Source organism: Gorilla gorilla, chromosome 12 (genome assembly GCF_029281585.2).
Source record: "Gorilla gorilla gorilla isolate KB3781 chromosome 12, NHGRI_mGorGor1-v2.1_pri, whole genome shotgun sequence".
NCBI classification, from domain to species: domain Eukaryota; kingdom Metazoa; phylum Chordata; class Mammalia; order Primates; family Hominidae; genus Gorilla; species Gorilla gorilla.
In genome coordinates this window covers 25,244,408-25,264,488 of record NC_073236.2, presented here as the reverse complement: position 1 = coordinate 25,264,488, position 20,081 = coordinate 25,244,408, and the positions used below count along the sequence as shown (strand labels likewise).

Genomic DNA, 20,081 nt, shown 5'->3' with positions numbered 1-20,081 from the left:
ACTCTATATGCACTCAAATCCTTTCATCAATAAAAGGCAACAAGACTCTTATTGAGTAAGAATAAGAGGCAATAAGGTTCTTATTGACTGTAACATTATTTAGGATAGTTCTTTCCAATAGAAATATCAGGATCAAGGGGTTACATAAAAAAAAAAAATTTTTTTTTTAAGTCAGTACTATACCATCATCTCTGCAAGGTAACTGCTCAGAAACAGAGCCTGAGGAATCTTTTCTGATCACAGATCTTTTGGTTTTCCCTTGCCCAGTTCGACTTCTTTGCCGCACCATAAATCCACCAATACCTATCCAAAAAAGAAATTGGGTAAACTGATAAATAATTTCTCCCTACGTTTCCACAGTACACAGGATAAAAATGCTTTATCTTGAATAGTAAGTCATTTTCCAAAATTAAATCTGTGCTAGTCTAAATAAATAACCTGAGTTTTAGGTAAAATAGAAGTTAAAAACAACCAAAAAAAAAAAAAAGGCAAAGCCACTGTTATCACTTATCAAACATAATACAAAAAGACCTGTGTGCACTTCCTCTTCTAAACAGTATCAGTGTAAATATCAAACACTAAATTACGCTGGCTTATCTATTTGACAAATATTAGTGTCTCATACATCACGTAACAGTCATGCACTGCATAATGATGTTGGTAAACAAAGGGCTGCATGTTAAAGCAGTGGTCCCATAAGATTATAATGGAGCTGAAAAATTCCCACCACATACAGACATCACCACAGTTATAACACCGTAGCACAATTACTTTATTTTTTAAAATGAATTTAGCGTACCATACAGCCTAAGTGTGTAGTAAGCTATACCATCTAGGTTTGTGGAAGTGCACTCTATGATGTTCACACAAGGATGAAAATGCCTAATAATGTATTTCTCTGAACTTAAGTGATGGATGACTGTGTCTGTATATTAACCGGCTAACTGGTACATTAGCTGGAGGACAGAAGACACAAACTACCTAGACGACACAAATATTCTTTGACTGATATGATTTCAGGGGGACGGTGTCTGGTACTCCAACGTATGAGGGCATTTATACATGGGACACATAGCGCCCTGTGGTTAAGAGCATGGAATCTGGAGTCAGACTATGTAATTCTGCTTACTCACTAAATACTTCTCAATGCCTCAATTCTTTCACTGGTTAAAAATGGGGGTAAGGCAAAGCAGCTTCTCATACATATGTTAAAAGGACAAATACCATAAGTGAAGTGCTTAGAATAGAGGTCTGGTACACAGTCAACACTATAAGCTTTTGTGAAATGATATCGCTGTCTAGCAATATACTCTGTGACCTAATGGGTCCCTCAATTAGAGGGTTGACTTCCATGTGAGGCAGAGGAAAAGAAAACAGTAAATACAAGTTCCTGGAAGAAATCTGCAATGTCTAAAAAAGTACACTTATAAGCCTCATGATCAGGAAGAAATGAAATCATTTTCATAAAATGATTTAGAAGCAACTCATCTTAGGTCCTTATTATAGATATGACCTATTTAAAAGACAGGTTATCTTTTAAGGTCTCATGGAATACGAATGAAGTAAGAAAGTTCTTCCTTACATATCAAAAGGGATTTAGATCACTCTTACCAATAAAATATAAGCAATAAGAAGCATAAAGATTGTACGAATCCAATTTAAAACCTCATTGGTAAACAGACATTAATAAACTGGCTAAGGAAAGCCTACTCAACACGTGTGAAAAGCGGGAAAAAATTTTTCTTAAATAAATACATAAAAGCCTACAACTTCTGTATTGTGACAATTTTAATAATTTTTTCCAATAAGGCAAATAAAACTGACAAGCAAGATTGCTTTTCTCTCCACTCCTGAGGCACATAAGAAATGAGTGTTTAATCAGTCATGGTTTTTAACTGGACTATAAATTCTAGGAGCCGTAATAACTCTGTCTTGTTCCCCTTCACACTGTATACTTACTGGCACTCCTGCATAAACACTGAAATAAGTTTTTTCAGAAAAAGATATTAGAAAGTGAATACTGAAAATTAAAAGCGTTACAGAAGTACACATCCAGAGGAACTAATATAAATGGCCTTCAAACTCCAAGTATGAACAAAAGCCAATCTAGTAAAGCATTTAATAAAATGGTTAACATTTGGAATAAGGCATTCAATAATGGTTCATTGTGAAGTATTCACATATTCAAAATAAAGAACTCTGGAGCTAAAAAGTCGTATTCAAATAGTTTAGTTCTTTAATTTATGTGCACATATTTTTGTTTAGACAGTTCTTAATCCTGAATATTTAATTTTAATTGAAGTCTTCAGTATTATATTTTTCTTTAATTAACCAAGTGTTGATGATATTGAAATGTCTACCTCAGGCACTATACCTGGTCTGTATGGTTTCCTCTTTTCTCTTTTTGACACCATCTGTTCCTTCCACTCCCTTAGTTTCATCATCCACAGCTTCCCGCTCAGGACTAGATTCTGATTTTCCATCACAATCCATAAGTTCTCCTTCTGGAAAAAAGTAAATATATACACAAAACTGGAAAAACCTATCAAATATATAATCCCTACATAATGGGGAATAAAAAGTAGGGTTGTTGCTGAGCCATTTTAATTGTACATCCCTGTTGGTAGGGAAAGTATGAAAGGAGATAGAAGCAGCCCCAAATGGTTGTAGAAATTGTGCTGCTTAGTGCAGTGTTCCCATGAAATAAAACATAATCAGAGAAGGGGAACACAGAACTCAGAGTTCTGTTAAGTGCAATCCATTTGCACTTGACAAATTCACTTGCTTTTAATTATGTCTTCAGGTCCAGGTCTCTAGACTAGAACTCTCTTCTGAGCTTCAACCACAGCTATAATTGAATATTACCTAGTTACTGAAAACTGTATATCCAAAATGAACTATTAATTTAAAATAAACTTTCTCCTTTTTCCCATGTTACCTATCATCATTAAAAGGCATGGAAATGTAACCTGGAGAAGACAGAGGCCTGGAAGACCACCTTAATCATTCCTAATCTCTTTCCTCCAACAACCAAGACTCCTCAATACCTCTGAAATGCATTTTATCACTCTCTACTACCATCTTAGTCCAATCTCAGATGACTCACTATTAATACAATATGCTCCTATCTAGTTCCCCACCTCAAAGCTTACCTCTCTCCAATCAATTCCTTAAATTACTGCATAAATGATCTTTCTATAAATATGTATCAATTTTCTGCTTAAAATCCTTTCATGTCTTCCCAATGCCCTCAAAATAAACTTCAAATTGCAAGGCCCATTACAACAGTCTCTTGTAAACTTTCCAGCTTCATCTCACTCCCACCAGTGAACTACACTCAGTTCTTTGAATGTATCAAGCTCTTTCTTCCACTATCTTCCCCAATTTCTGCCTTCTACCTAACTTATCTTTCAGGATTTATTCTAAACTTCACTGTATTAAAGAATTCCTGATATTTAGATAAAATTATGTCAAACAGTTTTATGCTCGTATGTATGAACGTCATGCTTCATTTTTATTGGTTCTTTAAAATCTGTGTCCCTGCTAGATTATATTCTCCATGAGAACAGGTACACAGATTTTCTTAGTAACAGATGTATTGTTAGTAGGATACCTAATACATGTTCAATAAATACTTCACTGAATGAGGTAAATGGAATGCTTAGAGAATGCTATTTTAGAGAATGCTATTTTAACACTGTGGTAATCAAACTTTTCCAAGTTATATATGCTTTACATTGTATTACAGGAAAAAGACATGTTTATCAAATACATTTTAAAATCAAGTTGTTAACTCCTTCAATATTCTCAGTATTAGAGATAACGTATTTCTGTAATGGCATGAACAGGGTATTTGTCTTTTCTTTTTTATTATATTTGGTCTATATTTGAGGCCAATTCCATAACAATCTGATAATGGCTATGGACTTATGACTAAACCATGAAAAGAAAAGTTTATAGACCAGGCACGGTGGCTCATGCCCATAATCCCAGCACTTTGGGAGGTCAAAGCAGGTGGATCACTTGAGGTCAGAAGTTCCGTACCAGCTTGACCAACATAGTGAGTCTCTACTAAAAATACAAAATTATCTGGGCGTGGTGGTACACGCCTAAAATCCCAGCTATTCAGGAGGCTGAGGCAGGAGAATTGCTTGAACCCGGGAGGCGGAGGTTTCAGTGAACCGAGATCGTGCCATTGCACTCCAGCCTGAGCAACAAGAGTGAAATTTCATCTCTCAAAAAAAAAAAAAAAAAAAAAAAAAAAGCCGGGCGCGGTGGCTCATGCCTGTAATCCCAGCACTTTGGGAGGCCAAGGTGGGCGGATCACGAGGTCAGATCGAGACCATCCTGGCTAACGCGGTGAAACCCCGTCTCTACTAAAAATACAAAAAATTAGCCAGGTGAGGTGGCTGGTGCCTGTAGTCCCAGCCACGTGGGAGGCTGAGGCAGGAGCATGGCGTGAACCCGGGAGGCAGAGCTTACAGTGAGCCGAGTTGGCACCATTGCACTCCAGCCTGGATGACAGCGAGACTCTGTCTCAAAAAAAAAAAAAAAAAAAGAAAGAAAGAAAGAAAGAAAAGAAAAGAAAAGAAAAGAAAAGAAAAGAAAAGAAAAGAAAAAAGAAAATTGCTGAAAAAAACAAACACCAAAGATGACAATACCAATTGTTTACCTTCAAATAAACCCACCTAAAAGTTAATGACAGGGAATTTTGGGTTAAGGTGGCAGACTAAATTCATACATTAAAATTACATTCTCCTGAAACCCTACTAAAAACACACTGAAATAATCTATTTTTAAAAGATAAAATCAAGCTGTGGCATGGTGGCATGCCTGTAATCCCAGCTATTTGGGAGGCTGAGGTGGGAGAAGAGAATTGCTTGAGCCCAGAAGGTTGAGGCTACAGTGAGTTATGATCACACTACTGCATTCCAGCCTGGACAACAGAGAAAGACCCAATCTCCTTAAAAAAAAAAAAAAGACAATAGGAAAGGAGAATAACAACTTAACAAAGGCAAATTCTCAGTTGAGAGCAGAAAGAACTGAAAAAAAGAATCCAGTTTATAACAATCCTCAGAAGGCTGAGAAACTAGGAAAACTGGCCACCTTTGGAAATAAGTGGGAGAAAACTGAAGCAACAAGAGATTTAATTATCTGCAGAAGTTATACTCCCTACACCTGCTTCCTAGGTTTACACACTGAGAAGCTGCTACTCTCATTTGTGGGATGCAGGATTCCTGGGTGACCTTAAACGGAACAATGGGATGAAGATCGAAAATAGGACCAAGAAAATATGGGCATACTAAGTGTGGACAACCCCATTCTGCTCCCGCTGCCAGGCCCCACATTTCCCCACTGAATTCTCAGAAAGCTAGCAGCCAGATCTCTAGCCTCCAAGTATGAGGTTTGAAAAGACTGTTGTGGGGAACCTGATCAGTTCAAGAAGAACATCTAAAGATACTGAAACCAGAGGGTTCACCAAATGGTCAGCACAAATCACCCCACTAAACTTACAAATCAACAAGCACCACCACATACTCAAAGCTTTCTAATCAACTACTTAATTCCTTTTTTAAAAATAAAAATACTATCTATCCAGTCTCCATCTTTAGTTCTTCACTTTTAATCATGCATGTACCATAAAGATTATCTGACAATGGTCTATAACAAGCTTGTCCAACCTGCAGCCAAGATGCTTTAAATGCAGCCCAACACAAATTCATAAACTTTCATAAAACATTATGAGACTTTTTATGAGGTTTTTTTTTTTTTTAAAAAAAAAGCTCATCAGCTATCATTAGTGTATTTTACGTGTGGCCCAAGACAATGCTTCTTCCAATGTGGGCCATGGAAGCCAGAAGATCTGCAACACCCTTGATCTGTAACATAAAAGACAGAGACCTGAGAACATAAAAGACAATTTGGAATTAACAGACTAAGTAGGAAGTAAAGAAAATCTTCAAAAAGATTAAAATCCTCTGAGGGATAATATAAGATACCCTTGAGGCAAGAATAGGATGCTACAAAAGAAACATTCAAAGGGAGGAAAGAAAGCTCTTGAAATAACTGAAGTAAAAACAAAACTCAGTAGAGGAAGATAAAATAAGGACATGAATTGGAAAGAAGCAGAGAAAAACTGAGTATGTTTCACATCTGAAAAGCAGAATTCTGGAAAAAGAGAGGGAATTGTTATCAATAATATAGTTCAAGAACATTTCCTACCACTGAAGGATATAAGACAGCAGACTGAAAGAGACCACTCAGTGCCTAACAAAACAGATTTTAAATGTCAAAAATAGACAAAAACAGACGTTATCCTCATGAAATTTTAGAACACTGAGGACAAAGAATTTCCTAAAATCTTAAGAGCTTCCAAGAAAACACAGGTCACATAGAAAAAACCGAGTTCTTCATATACTAGAAACTAAAAGACGGTGGATCAATTGACTAAAAATGATAAATGAAAATGTATTTCCAACCTGGAAAAGATGAGTCAGGTAGGAAGGTAAAATAAAGACATTTTCAGAAGTATATAATGCTCAGAACTTACCTTCCACACATTCTCTGTCAGGGAGCTACGGAAGATACGTTCCACCCAAATTGAGGGAAGAAATAAAGGGAAATTCATGAAATTGCAGAAAACACATGTAACACAAGAGAAAACAGAAGATGATCTCCAGGATAATAAAGAGGAAATCCCCAAATTAATCATATGTAATGGTTTGTGGCCAAGGATAGCACTGGATCTAGTACAAAGACCACCTTTCACCTGAAACAATGCACACAAGGACAGTAAAAACCAAAAGAACACTTTTATTGATGAGGTTCATAGTGACACCAGTAAGCATACATGTTGAGACAAATGGCATAAAGTAGCACATACAGTGCCCTAACACAAGTGGTATCACTGTAGCTAAAGTCTCTTCTAACCAACATCTTCACAAGGGCCTTCTGATTCCCACAGGCTGAAATAAAGAAAAAGACCGTTATCGGCCAGGCACGGAGGCTCATGCCTGTAATCCCAGCACTTTGGGAGGCTGAGGTGGGTGGATCACGAGGTCAGGAGATAGAGACCATCCTGGCTAACACGGTGAAAACCCGTCTCTACTAAAAATACAAAAAATTAGCCGGGCGTGGTGGCGGGTGCCTGTAGTCCCAGCTACTCCAGAGGCTGAGGCAAGAGAATGGCATGAACTTGGGAGGCAGAGCTTGCAGTGAGCCGAGATTGCGCCACTACACTCCAGCCTGGGCGACAAAGCAAGACTCCGTCAAAAGAAATGAAGAAAAGAGAAGAGACGAGATGAGGACAGAAAGAAAGACAGAAAGAAAAGAAAAGAAAAGAGAAAAAGACCGTTATCACCCAAATATGAGAAATTCTCCCATATATACATACTTGTATCTAGATGACTAATCTCTGGAAAGTTATAAGAAAACACTGGTTCTTTCCAAGGAAGGGATGGCCAAAAGGTAGGCTAACTTAACATTGTTCACTCTTTTTAAGACCTTTGTATTTCTTGTATCATGCACAGGTATTGCCTATTCAAAAACAAACCTACAACAGGGAAAGACTGAAAGCTTTTCTTCAATATCTGCTACAAGGCAAGGATGCCTACTCTTAACACTTATATTCAACATAGTCCTAGCCAGAGCAATCACATAAGAAAAGGAAATAAAAGGCATCAGCAGAAAAAAGGGGGTAAAATTATCCCTGTGTGCAGATGACATGATCTTGTATGTAGAAACCCCTAAAAATTCCACAGTTACTAGAATAAATGAATTCGGTCAAGTAGCAGGATACAAAATCAATATACAAAAATCAGATGTATTTCTTTATACAAATAATGATCTGAAAAAAAATCAAGAAAACATTTCCACTTAAAATAACGTCAAAAAAATAAAACACTGAGGAACAAATTTAATGAAGGAAGTGAAAGCTTTATATACTAAACACTATAAAATACAGACAAAGTAAACTGAAGACACACAGCCGGGCATGGTGGCTCATGCCTGTAATCCCAGCACTTTGGGAGGCTGAGGCGGGTAGATCACCTGAAGTCAGGAGTTCAAGACCAGCCTGGCCAACATGGCGAAACCCTGTCTCTACTAAAAATACAAAAATTGGCCAGGCGGGCGTGGTGGCAGGCACCTGTAATCCCAGCTACTTGGGGGGCTGAGGCAGCAGAATTGCTTGAACCCAGGAGGAGGCAGAGGTTGCAGTGAGCTGAGATCACACCACTGCACTTCTGCCTGGGCAACAGAGTGTGACTCTGTCTCAAAAAACAGAAAAAAACTAAAGACACAAATAAATATAACGATATCCCCAAGTTTGTGGATTGGAAGAATATTGTTAAAATGTCCATACTATCCAAAGTGATCTACAGATTCAATGCAATCCCTATCAAATTTCCAAAGGCATTTTTCACAAAAATAGAAAACACAATTCTAAAATTTGTATTAAATCATAAAAGACGCTGAATGGCCAAAAGAATCTTGAGAAAGAAAAACAAAGTAGGAGGTATCACACTACCTGATTTCAACTTATATTACAAAGTGATAGTTATCAAAACAGTATGGTACTGGCACAAAAACAGACACATGGATCAATGGAACTGAATACAGAGCCCAAAAATAAACCCAAGCATATATTATGAGCTAATTTTTGACAAGTCCAACAAGATACAATAGGGAAAAGATGGTGTCTTCAATAAGTAGTGGTAAGAAAACTAGATATCTATATGCAAAAGAATGAAACTGGACCTGATGCCTATCTTACACATCATACATAAAAAGCAACTCAAAATAGATTAAATACCTAACACCTGAAACCATAAACCTCCTTGAAGGAAATTTAGGAGAAAAATTTCTTAATATCCTCCTTGACAATGATTTTTTGGATATCCCATCAAAAGCTCAGGTAGCAAAAGCAAAAATAAGCAAGTGGGACTACATCAAGCAAATAAGCTTCTGCATAGCAGTAAAAAAAAAAAAAAAAAAACAGGGGTAAAAGGGTAGCACAGGGATTAGGGGAAAATATTGGCAAACCACACATCTGATAAGGGGTTAAAATCCAAAACATATAAGGAACTCACACAACTCAGTAGCAAAAAAAAAAAAAAAACCCAAATAACTGGATTTTAAAATAGGCAAGAACCAGAATAGCCATTTTTCCAAAGTCACACTAATGGTCAAATGGTATATGAAAAGATGCTCAACATCATAATCATGAGGAAAATGAAAATTAAAACCACGATAGATATCATCTCATGTCTCTTAGAATGACTATTATCAAAAAGGCAAAGACATAAGTGTTGGTGAGGATGTGTAGAAAACGAAACCTTTGTACATGGTTGATAGGAATGTAAATTAGTATAGCCATTATTGAAAACAGTATAGAGTTTCCTTCAAAAAAATACAACTACCATAAGATCCAACAATGCCTCTGTTGGGCATATATTCAAAGGTAATAAAATCAGCATCTGAGAGAGACATCTGCACTCCCACGTTTATGCCGGCATTACTTCCAATAGCCAAGATATGGAAACAAACTAAGTGTCCTGATGGACAATTTACTTACCCATTCAAGGACAGATGAATGGATAAAGAAATTGTGACGTTTGTATATACATATATTAAGTCCTCCCTTAATGTCATCAATAGGTTCTTGGGAACTGAGACGTTAAGCTAAATGAACATACAGCAGCTCCTCAAGTAACACTGTTTCCTTCAATCTAATTTTGGCATAATGCAAAATGAAAAAAAAAATCAGTTTTGTCATACTTTTTTTCCCCTCTTAACCACAGTTTCTAAGAACTTACTGATGACAATGAGGACTTTATACAATGGAATAGTTAGCTTTAAGAAAGGAGATACTGCCATTTGTGACAACATGGACGAACCGGGAGGAAAGTATACTAAATAAAGTAAGCCAGACACAGAAAAATACTGTATGATCTCACTTAATAAGCAGAATGGGAGGCAGCGGGGTGAGAAGCTGAACGTATAGAGAGTAGAATGGTGGTTTTCAAGGGTCTGGAGGTAGGGGATGGGTGGGATGGGCAGAAGTAGGTCGGAGGGTACAAATCTGCAGTTAGGTAAGATGAATAATTCTAGAGATCAAATTAATACACAGCATGAGAACCATAGTTAATAATATTGTGTACAGAAAATTTGCTGAAAGAGATTTTAGGTGTACACACACAGAAACTATGGAAGGTGAAGGATACAGACATTTGTTTGACCATAGTAATCATTTCACTATGTATACAAAGCATGTTGTATGCCTCAGATATGTATAATAAAAAAATGAAAAAAAAAACAAAAAACTGTATCCTACCTTCCAAAAACAGTTTCAAATGCATTATGTCTTTGGATTTAGCAAGGAATTCACCTTTGCAGGCCCACTTACATACAACATTATAAATATACCAGGTGATTCATTGTACTATTCACAGTAAAAGATTGAAAGAAAGCCGGGCACGGTGGCTCACGCCTGTAATCCCAGCACTTTGGGAGGCCGAAGCAGGCAGATCACGAGGTCAGGAGATCGAGACCATCCTGACTAACATGGTGAAACCCCGTCTCTACTAAAAATACAAAAAAATTAGGCGGGCATGGTGGCGGGCGCCTGTAGTCCCAGCTACTCAGGAGGCTGAGGCAGGAGAATGGCGTGAACCCAGGAGGTGGAGCTTGCAGTGAGCGAAGATCGTGCCACTGCACTCCAGCCTGGGTGACAGAGCAAGACTCTGTCTCAAAAAAAAAAAAAAAAAAAAAAGATTGAAAGACACCCAAAGGTCTATCAACAGAGGAAAGAACATGTAAATTAAATTGCTTATATTTCCATACAAAGGAATATTTGCAGCCATAAAAAAATGAAGGACAGTAAAAAGTAGTAAGACAAAAGGAATAAAATATATATATACACACACACACAAATATATATATATATATATACACACACATTTCCTTGTACATGCATAAAACACATCTGGAAGGTTACACGAGAAACCTCTGAGGTTTCTGGAGATGTAAACTGGGGGCATGAAGGCATGGGAAAGGGAGAGACTTCACTGTTTACCTTTTTATTATTTTCCAATTTTAAATCATTTGAATGTATAACTTGTCTAAAAATCAAATTTTAAAAGTTGAGGGAATTAACATTACAGAAAGTAACAAACCTCAAGGAAGCAGCCACCTTCACCAGATGGACAGTCTACCTCACTCTTCCCACGCTCCAGTAGTTACTGAATGCCACTCCCCTCCCTCCATTCAGTCTGCCCCACCTGCTGGCCTTCTAGAGCCTCAGTGCAGTCCTATTCCCACACCTCCAAACACATCCATACACTGTGATGGTCGATCTGGGACCACCAGTTGAGAGGAAATGTGTTGTGTTTCCACTCTTGAGACAAACAGAGTGTTATTTTATTGAGGTTTGGGATTTTTTTCTTGCATTAACAGGGTTTCTAGATCCCAGTAGGTGAATGAGAATGAAGTATGCTTTTATTGCATAAGGAATTTGTTTCTGATACACCAAAGTGATGATGTATGACTTTTCTTAAAGAAGTGGTTATTAGAAGAGTTAAAAATCAATAGAAACAGAAAGTCATAGGTATTGTTCCAACACTCCAGGAACATCACAATTTGGATTCTGTAGATGTCTGTAATATAATGTGTAATATTACATTCTGACAACCTCAAGTTGAAAACTGCACAGCTGAAGATCACTTATAGTCAGTAACAGTTTTCAAACTTTAATTTTAAATTCATCAAGTCTCTCCCTAATATATCACACTTTTTAATAAAGGAAACTGTCAGATACGCTATAATACAGAGGAAAACGTTTATATACTCTTTCATTATAATTTTTCCACAACTTCCAAAATGAAGAAAAAGACATGGAAACATTAAGTTCAGAGAATAATTGTGGCAGACAATTCCCTCCTCCTGAAAGTTCAATTACCCCAACACAGGCATAATTTCTTACTAACTCAAAAGGAACTGAATTCACATATAAAGACAAACGTGGGATTCTGTTGAGTTCTGTTGGACACAGAACACAATTGCTCAAGCACTGGTTGGGCACTTGTATTCTAATAGCTCACGGTTACTGAGCACTCCATGTTTGGGAAGAGCCAGTGCTGGGTGCCTGGCATGCATCCTTGCACCTCATCAGCACAACTATCCTATGGGCTCATCCTGGTTAGCCTATTTTATAAATGAGAACACTAGCATCAGAGAAGTTAAAAAATTTGCCTAAAAACATCCAGAGTAGGTTTCATCGTTGCCCACTACTTTATAATGCTTTCCCAAGGGTACTGAGACGTTATCAAAACATGTTAGTGAAACAGTCTAAAACATCACAAATTTTAGGTTAATAAAAAATACCCAGAAAAGGGCAGCGTTATTAGAAATCTCAGCATAACGTAATAATAAGAACTTATGATGATTGTATTCTTTTCCTATTTTTTCTCCCATACAGGCATATGAAATACCATAAAATTTATTTTAGGGGTGTGTGTGTACATGTAGTTTCAGGATAATATAGTAATCTAAAACATTTTTAATATGGCAAAGTGTGGCAATACTAAATTTTTAAAAAGGATTTTTATTTAGCAAACAGAAAGCAAAAATGTTGTCCAAGTAACATGCATTTATTTTATCCCTAGGAATGTACCTTTCCTTCTGCAAAGGATGTGAGATCCTGGCATGTAAATGAACATGAGGGACTAGTCATGAAAATACTGTATATTCAATTCCTTAAATTCTAAAATTGTCGTAGCATTTAACATCCAACACACTAAACAATCTTTTTTCATATTCAATAAAAATAAGGACAAATTCAGTAAACTCAGATGGGCTATTTTATCACGTAAATTTTAAAAAAGCAAGGGCAATTTTTCAACTGATTTTCTTTTACCCTGATACGAGTCAATGAGAAAATATGAAATTGAAACATATCACCATTTCTCAGTGTTTACAAGTGGTAAGTCACAAGGAAAACCTTCCAAGGTCTTCTGTGTTGTTTTAAAAAGGTATTATAATCACATAATTTGGGAAACAATGTGTACTATTATCAAGAAACCTTTCATATTTTGTGAAATGGAGCACTTCCCAAATTTAAGAGACTATGGAAACCTTTTTCAGACATTTTTTAACATCCTCAGAAATGGAAATTCTTGTTAATGCTGATCTGATCAATTCCTCCAAGTATATGGACTACTTCTTTGCAAACTCCAAGCCCCCAAATCAAATTACCTGTTCAACTGTATCTGAAAATCAGTTACATACAAGCATCAGAAAGTGTTTCTCCCAGCAACATAGACCCAAAACACACTAAAAAACAAAAATTATCAAGAACATACAAAAGACATATCTTTTCATGTATTTATTTATTTTTTGAGATGGAGTCTCACTCTGTCACCAGGCTGGAGTGCAGTGGCTCGATCTTGGCTCACTGCAACTTCTGCCTCCTGGGTTCAAGCAATCCTCTGCCTCTGCCTCCCAAATAGCTGGGATTACAGGTGCCTGCCACCACGCCCAGCTAATTTTTGTATTTTTAGTAAAGACAAGGTTTCACCATGTTGGCCAGGATGGTCTTGATCTCCTGACCTCAGGTGATCCACCCGTCTTGGCCTCCCAAAGTGCTGGGATTACAGGCATGAGCCACCGAGCCCGGCCACAAAAGACATACCTTTTCAAAGCCACAATTACCTCTCACCTGGACCATTGTTTCTCACTGATCTACCTGTCATAACTCTTGCACCTAATCATCTACTTATATCATAGGAGAGTGTTCCTCTTAAAATATAAATAAGATCATGGTGTTCTTCTTTTCAGGAACATTCAGTGGCCTCCTATTCCATTGCTATTAAGCACAAACTACTGACACATCACCTTATGGTTGTGTGAGATATACTGAGCCGTCCTTCTTGTCCTCACATCTCTAATCTTCTCACCTTCTGACTGTCCCCTCTGCTCACTCTGTTGGTCTCCACAACACTCTTCAAACATGCTCAGCACACTCTCACCCAGAGACTTTACACTGGCTTCCTCACTGTCTGGGATGCTCTTCTCTCAGGTAATCAAGTGGCTCACTCACTCACCTCTTTAAAATCTGTGCTCAAATACTGCTTTCTGTTCATATGGACCCTAAACACCTGTTTGTACTTCCAATTCCTTTTTTTTTTTTTTTTTTTTTTTGGAGACGGAGTCTTGCTCTGTTACCCACGCTGGAGTGCAGTGGTGCAATCTCGGCTCACTGTAACCTCTGCCTCCCAGGTTCAAGCAATTCTCCTGCCTTGGCCTCCCAAGTAGCTGTGATTACAAGTGCATGCCACTGAGCCTGGCTAATTTTTGTATTTTTAGCAGAGAACGGGTTTCACCATGTTGGCCAGTCTGGTCTCGAACTCCTGACCTCAAGTGATCTACCTACCTTGGCCTCCCAAAGTGCTGAGATTACAGGCATAAGCCACTGTGCCTGGCCAGGCAATTCCTCTTTATCAAACTTAATTTTTACCATGGGACTTGCCAAACACATTATAATTAACTGATTTTTTTTAAGAGTTGAGTTACCTAACATTAAAATATAAACTCTATGCAGAGAATTCTACCTGTTTTGTACACTGATATGATTTCCAACATCTGACATACAGTAGGTATTCAATAAATTCTATTGTCTCAAAGCCGGCTGCAGTGGCACATGCCTATAGTACCTGCTACTTGAGAGGCTGAGGCAGGAGGATCACTTGAGCCCAGGAGTTGGAAACCAGCCTGGGCCATGTAACAAGACACTGCCCCTTAAAAAAAAAAAAAACAAAAACTATGAAATAAAATGTAATGGAACAGAAATAATTATCGCTTCAATTCTGAATCAGTTGAAAATAAATAACCACCCCAAAAATGAGGAAACCTACAGTAATCCTCTTTAATTCATATTGGATTTTAGGTTACTATTAAAATATTTTGCTATCTCAAGAATTCAGCAGGCTGAGCAGAGCAGATGGCTTGAGCCCAGGAGTTCAAGACCAGTCTTGGCAAAATGGCAAAACCCCATCTCTACAAAAAAATACAAAAATTAGCCAGGCGTGGTGGCCCGCATCCATGGTCCCAGCTACTCAGGAGGCTGAGGTAGGAGGGTCGCATGAACCCAGTAGGCAGAGGTTGTAGTAAGCCAAGATCATGCCACTGCACTCTAACCTGGGCAACAGAGCAAGACCCTGTCTCCCAACCAAAAAAAAAAAAAAAAAAAAAAAGAATTCAGGTAGAAAAACCTTATATTTACTTTGATTAAGAAAATGTTTATAAACCAATACTTTATGATGCACACTGGTGAATATGAAGTTATACCTGAAGTAATATTAAATGACAGCTTTTCCATTTCTAGAATGTATGCATCAACTACCTTCACTTAAACATGGTATTATCCAAGCTCACAGTATCTGAGAATGTTTGTGTCATTATCTAGCAAACTAAAGTCAAGCCCTCTGTATTTCCTCACCTGTGATCTTCAAAGATATGGTGCTCCTTGAGATTTCTGTAAGGTAGGTCTGTTCTAAAACGTGTGAAAGGAAGAGAACCTGAAAAGGCAAGGTCTAAGAAGATCACTCATTTGGAGATGGCAAGGGTCACATCGGGGTTATCTAAGTCAGTGTGATTTACCCTTTGGTAAATCATACACATATTTCAAAAGTTACTTTATATGCTGTAATTCTTGCACACATATTTCATGGAAAATAAATTAGTATTACCTCGACTATCATCCATATCACCATCCCTTGAATGTTCTGATTGGATGTCTGGAGGGGTCTGAAGGATGGCCACGCTATTCTGATTTATAATCTTCAATTTCAGTTTTGGTTTTGACAGTTTTCTTCTTGGAACTGCAACTGTGAGGCTCTGTAACTGAGTCATCCCTGATTCAGTCAAACACACACCATCCTGGGTATAAGTCTTGGGTGGGTCTAAAATTACAAAATCCCAAGAATACAAATTTAAACTTTCATTTTAAATTTGACTGATTACTGATTACTGATACCCATGTCAAGGGAATGTGACTGTAGTTCTAGAAAGCAATTACGTATCTATGAAATGCATGAATAATTAACTTCATGAAACCCAATAAAAACTAGGAAAAATAGGTCAAACTTCCTTGGATTATAGGCAGAAATGTTACATGTTTTTAAAAAATGGTCTTCCTGGGCCGGGTGAAGGGGCTCATGCCTGTAATCCCAGCACTTGTCTGTAAAAGAAACAACCAATCCATGTGATTTATGCAATTCATTGATCAAATCGTACGTCATACACACTTTAGCAGCAAGAGAGAGCTGCTACAACCCAGCCTGAGAGTTCTCAGGAACAACGCTGAGAGAGATGGAGGAGAGACTCATCATGCATAAAATTATCAGGCTATGGGTAAGTGGAAATTTTCACAGAGTGGAAATTGACACTGATTTTCTGGTATTTCAGTGTTCTCTGAAATAACGGAGAGAAATCACTGTGATGACAATAATAATATATTTTACAACTAACAAAGCGCTTCCACATCCATTATGTCATTTGATCCTAACAAACCTGCAAGGTATAATGTGCAGTGATTATAGTCCCCTTTTGCAGTTGCAGAAACTAAAGCTCAGGGGTTAAGTGACTCCTTGTCATGGCACAGACAATAGGTAGCAGAGCCAGGGATCCACTCCAGGTCTCCTGACTTGGAATCCAGCACTCTTTCTGCTAACTACACAGCCAGTATAAACAAACAACAGCCAAATGGTTCTATGGTCCCAGTGGCACCACAGGTACGGCATCTAGAAAGCAGAAACAGGTGCTCAAAGATATTTTGGGGCCTATCTGTAATGCTAAGAGTTAACTTTTTCTTCCTGAACTGCAAATCACTTACTTAAATTTTTGGTACATTAAGTAAAGATTCTTGTTTGAGTAAGACAGACAGTCTTGCCCATGCTGTGTCCGTGTCTGATTTTCTGAACAATGCTCCTCACTTTGTTAAATCCTCCTATATTTCTTACTCATCTACCCCCCACATTCAGCTGAGAAAAGCCACCACACCTGTGAATCTCACATTCTGAAATTTGAATCACAATTTGAATTTATTTCCATGTCTATTATTACTGTCGGGATGCACGATGAGGAAAAATGGACACATTAGAGAAATGAATTCAGCATAATGAAGGTCATTTTCAATTGTGACTGCCCATTATACACCTCTTTGGCTAGCATTACAGACAGATGCCATGCAATAGATTTTTTTTCCTGATATTGAGTGAGCTTCTTGGCAGACTAAGGCAGCTCATTAGTAATCTTGGATCTCTTTCCATATTTGTGATTCAACTCTAGATGTTAAATAGTAGGTGATCTGGGCTTTATGCCGTAAAAATCTACAATGACATTTCCATACAAACCCCAATGATTGAGAGGGGAGTTCTCTTTCTTGAGACCCAAATTTGTTTTACCTTAAATTAGCAACCCTAGTTCAGGGTTAGCCAGGCTAAGAAGAGAAAAGGAATACAGGAGGCAGAACAGGAAACATTCAGAGGAGGAAGAGAGGGAGCTCAATCTCAATTCTACTTTAAGAGGAGCCATTGCAAAGAACATTTTTAAAATGACCCAAGATAAGGTACAGAGTAGCAGGAGGATGTTCATAGAAAGGTCTAGTGTTTTGGGAGTGTGCACAGTAACGGTAATCAATTTTATTTTGGTTAATTTGTTTCCTAAGTTCCTTTTTAAAATAACCTCAGTTTTTATTCTCTAAGAGTTGATGAAGCAAAATTGAAGACTCATGAGGTGGCTCTTCCTCTGTCAACTGGTCTCCCTACTTCCAGTCTTTTTCCCCATGGAATTCATCATGCCCATTCCCACCAGCAGTCTCTTTAGGAAGAAGTCTAACCATAGGTCTCTGCTTAACTGCTTCAATATTCACACCACCCACTTCCAGACTTTAGCCTCTCGCCACACCTAATTATAAACCGTTCTGAAAATATACTATTCCTCAGTGAGTGGTACATCTATGAATGTGTACTTTGAGTGTGCTCATAACAGAAAATCAACTTGGGGTGGTTTCAACAAAAAAAAAGAGAAATTGCTGAAAGGGGCTTGGAAAAAGCTGAGGGAAGACAGGGATGCAGCTGGACCCCCAGATCAGCTGAACCCAGGGAAACACCATCTCTTTGCCACCGCCACTCCTGTCCTTTCTCTTACCACAACTTCTGCCTTTGCTTCTGCGTTATTCTCTTTCACTGCATTTTGGAATCCTTTGTGTGGCGGAAAACATGACCAGCGACACCTCCTGACCAGTGACACCTATTAAGTTTTACTTGTTACTATGTCTACCCACAGACCCACACTGAACCTATCAATTCTAGTTTCAAATGCCCTGGGGAAGAATTCTATATTCCTAGGTAAGGCGAGAGACTTTGCTAGAATCATGTAGATAGGGAGAGAGGGGACAGTAACCAGGAAAAGGGAGCATTGCTGTACAGATATGCCATAAATGCTCATAACCTTGTATTTGCTTCTGTGCCTTCCCCTCATCTCTGCTTGTTGTGGTTGTTCCACTTTGGCCCATATTCTCCTCTCATTTCTATAAACTTCTGTAGAACTTATTATGAACCGTCTAGTCCTTGGTTATAACACCACTTTCTCTGTTGCTTATTTCATGGGTTTATCACTTTGTATGTTCAACGACTTTGAAAGTGGTTTGGGGGACAGGAACCATCTTGTACTTCTTTAGAATCCCCCACACTATTTCTAGAACTGTCCTAATACATAGTAAGAGCTCATATGCTAGCTGAGTTCAATCAAACATTTATTAGGTTTCCATGTTAGAGGAGCTTGGATCCCGAAAAGAAATAATTCATCTACCCATTCCCAGCTCCAGCTACTGAATGGAGAAAATGACATTATATTTCATTCCATCCATCCATCCATCCATCCATTCATCCATTCGTTGAAAAACATTTAATGAATTATTATTCTATGCCTGTCACCATGTCAAGTGCTGAGGATACAGAGGTTAATTAGATAAGGTATCTTCCCTGGAGGGCACAATCTAGCTGGCGAACAGACAGACATGGAAACAAATAAATTATCACCACACCATATAATGAGTGTTGTAAAGAGTACAGAGTGCTGAAGGAGCCCAGAGAAGGTGATTATAGGTGGGTCTCCAGTGTCGGCATTAGAACTCCTAGGAACTAACTCTATATCTGATTGATCGTAGCCTATATAAGAGCATCTTTGACAATTTCCTTACAAGCTTATGAGACTTTGAAATGAGTGAAAGAAACCAAGAGAAATAATTTTCTCTTTACAGAATTCTTTACTCAGGAGTGGGATTCAGTGTCCTGACTTCCTTTGCTGTCAGCTCCTTGTGGGTACTCCCACCTCCCGCTTGCCTCACCAGCTGTCTGTTGCCTCCTGAGCAATCACAAGAGGTGACATGACCACTTCTCTTCCTTGTACAATCCTGTTTTATGGAGCAGGATAGCCAGAAAATTGGGCAGTCAACTGAAAGAATGTTAGAACTGGGGCCCTTCTGCCAAATTCTTCCTCTTTTGATGATCTTCTGTTTTAAATATTACTGGCTATTGTTTTGAATAATGCGTTGTGACCTGGAATATTTCCTCTGCGAAACTACTTTGCAAAAGCTAAAACTGCACCCTGATATGCCGGTGGGATTTGCCTGATATGTCAAATAGATTTTGCTTCACAGCTATTGTAAGGAACTTGAAGGAAGATGTGTGTACAATTAGACAGTTTAGGGTATTGCCACTTTTTCCACGGTCTTGATTTATAACAAGTAGTTTTATAAATTTCAGTTTGCCTCAGCCTCTCACTGTGGAAACCTGTTTAACAGCCACTAAAAATGCGGGGAACTACCCTTCAATGGTTCCAAATGTCATGGGAGAGCAACCAGGTCAGCAATGGAGGAAGAAGAAAGGAAAATCAAGTGAAATTGATCACAGTTCCAAAGAAACAAGGAGGGTTTTATCTAACCATTTGGCATTTTTAGAAATGTATTTTCTCATCACACACATTGCTTCAGAATCCAACCACATCTTCACCATGCCAACCTC

At 38.1% G+C, this 20,081-nt stretch overlaps 1 pseudogene; it reads right to left on the bottom strand.

Moving 5' to 3' along the window:
* Positions 1–223: 223 nt before the first annotated feature.
* The window catches only part of LOC129531436 (zinc finger CCHC domain-containing protein 2-like), a 139,351-nt pseudogene continuing 119,493 nt past the window's right edge, over positions 224–20,081 (bottom strand).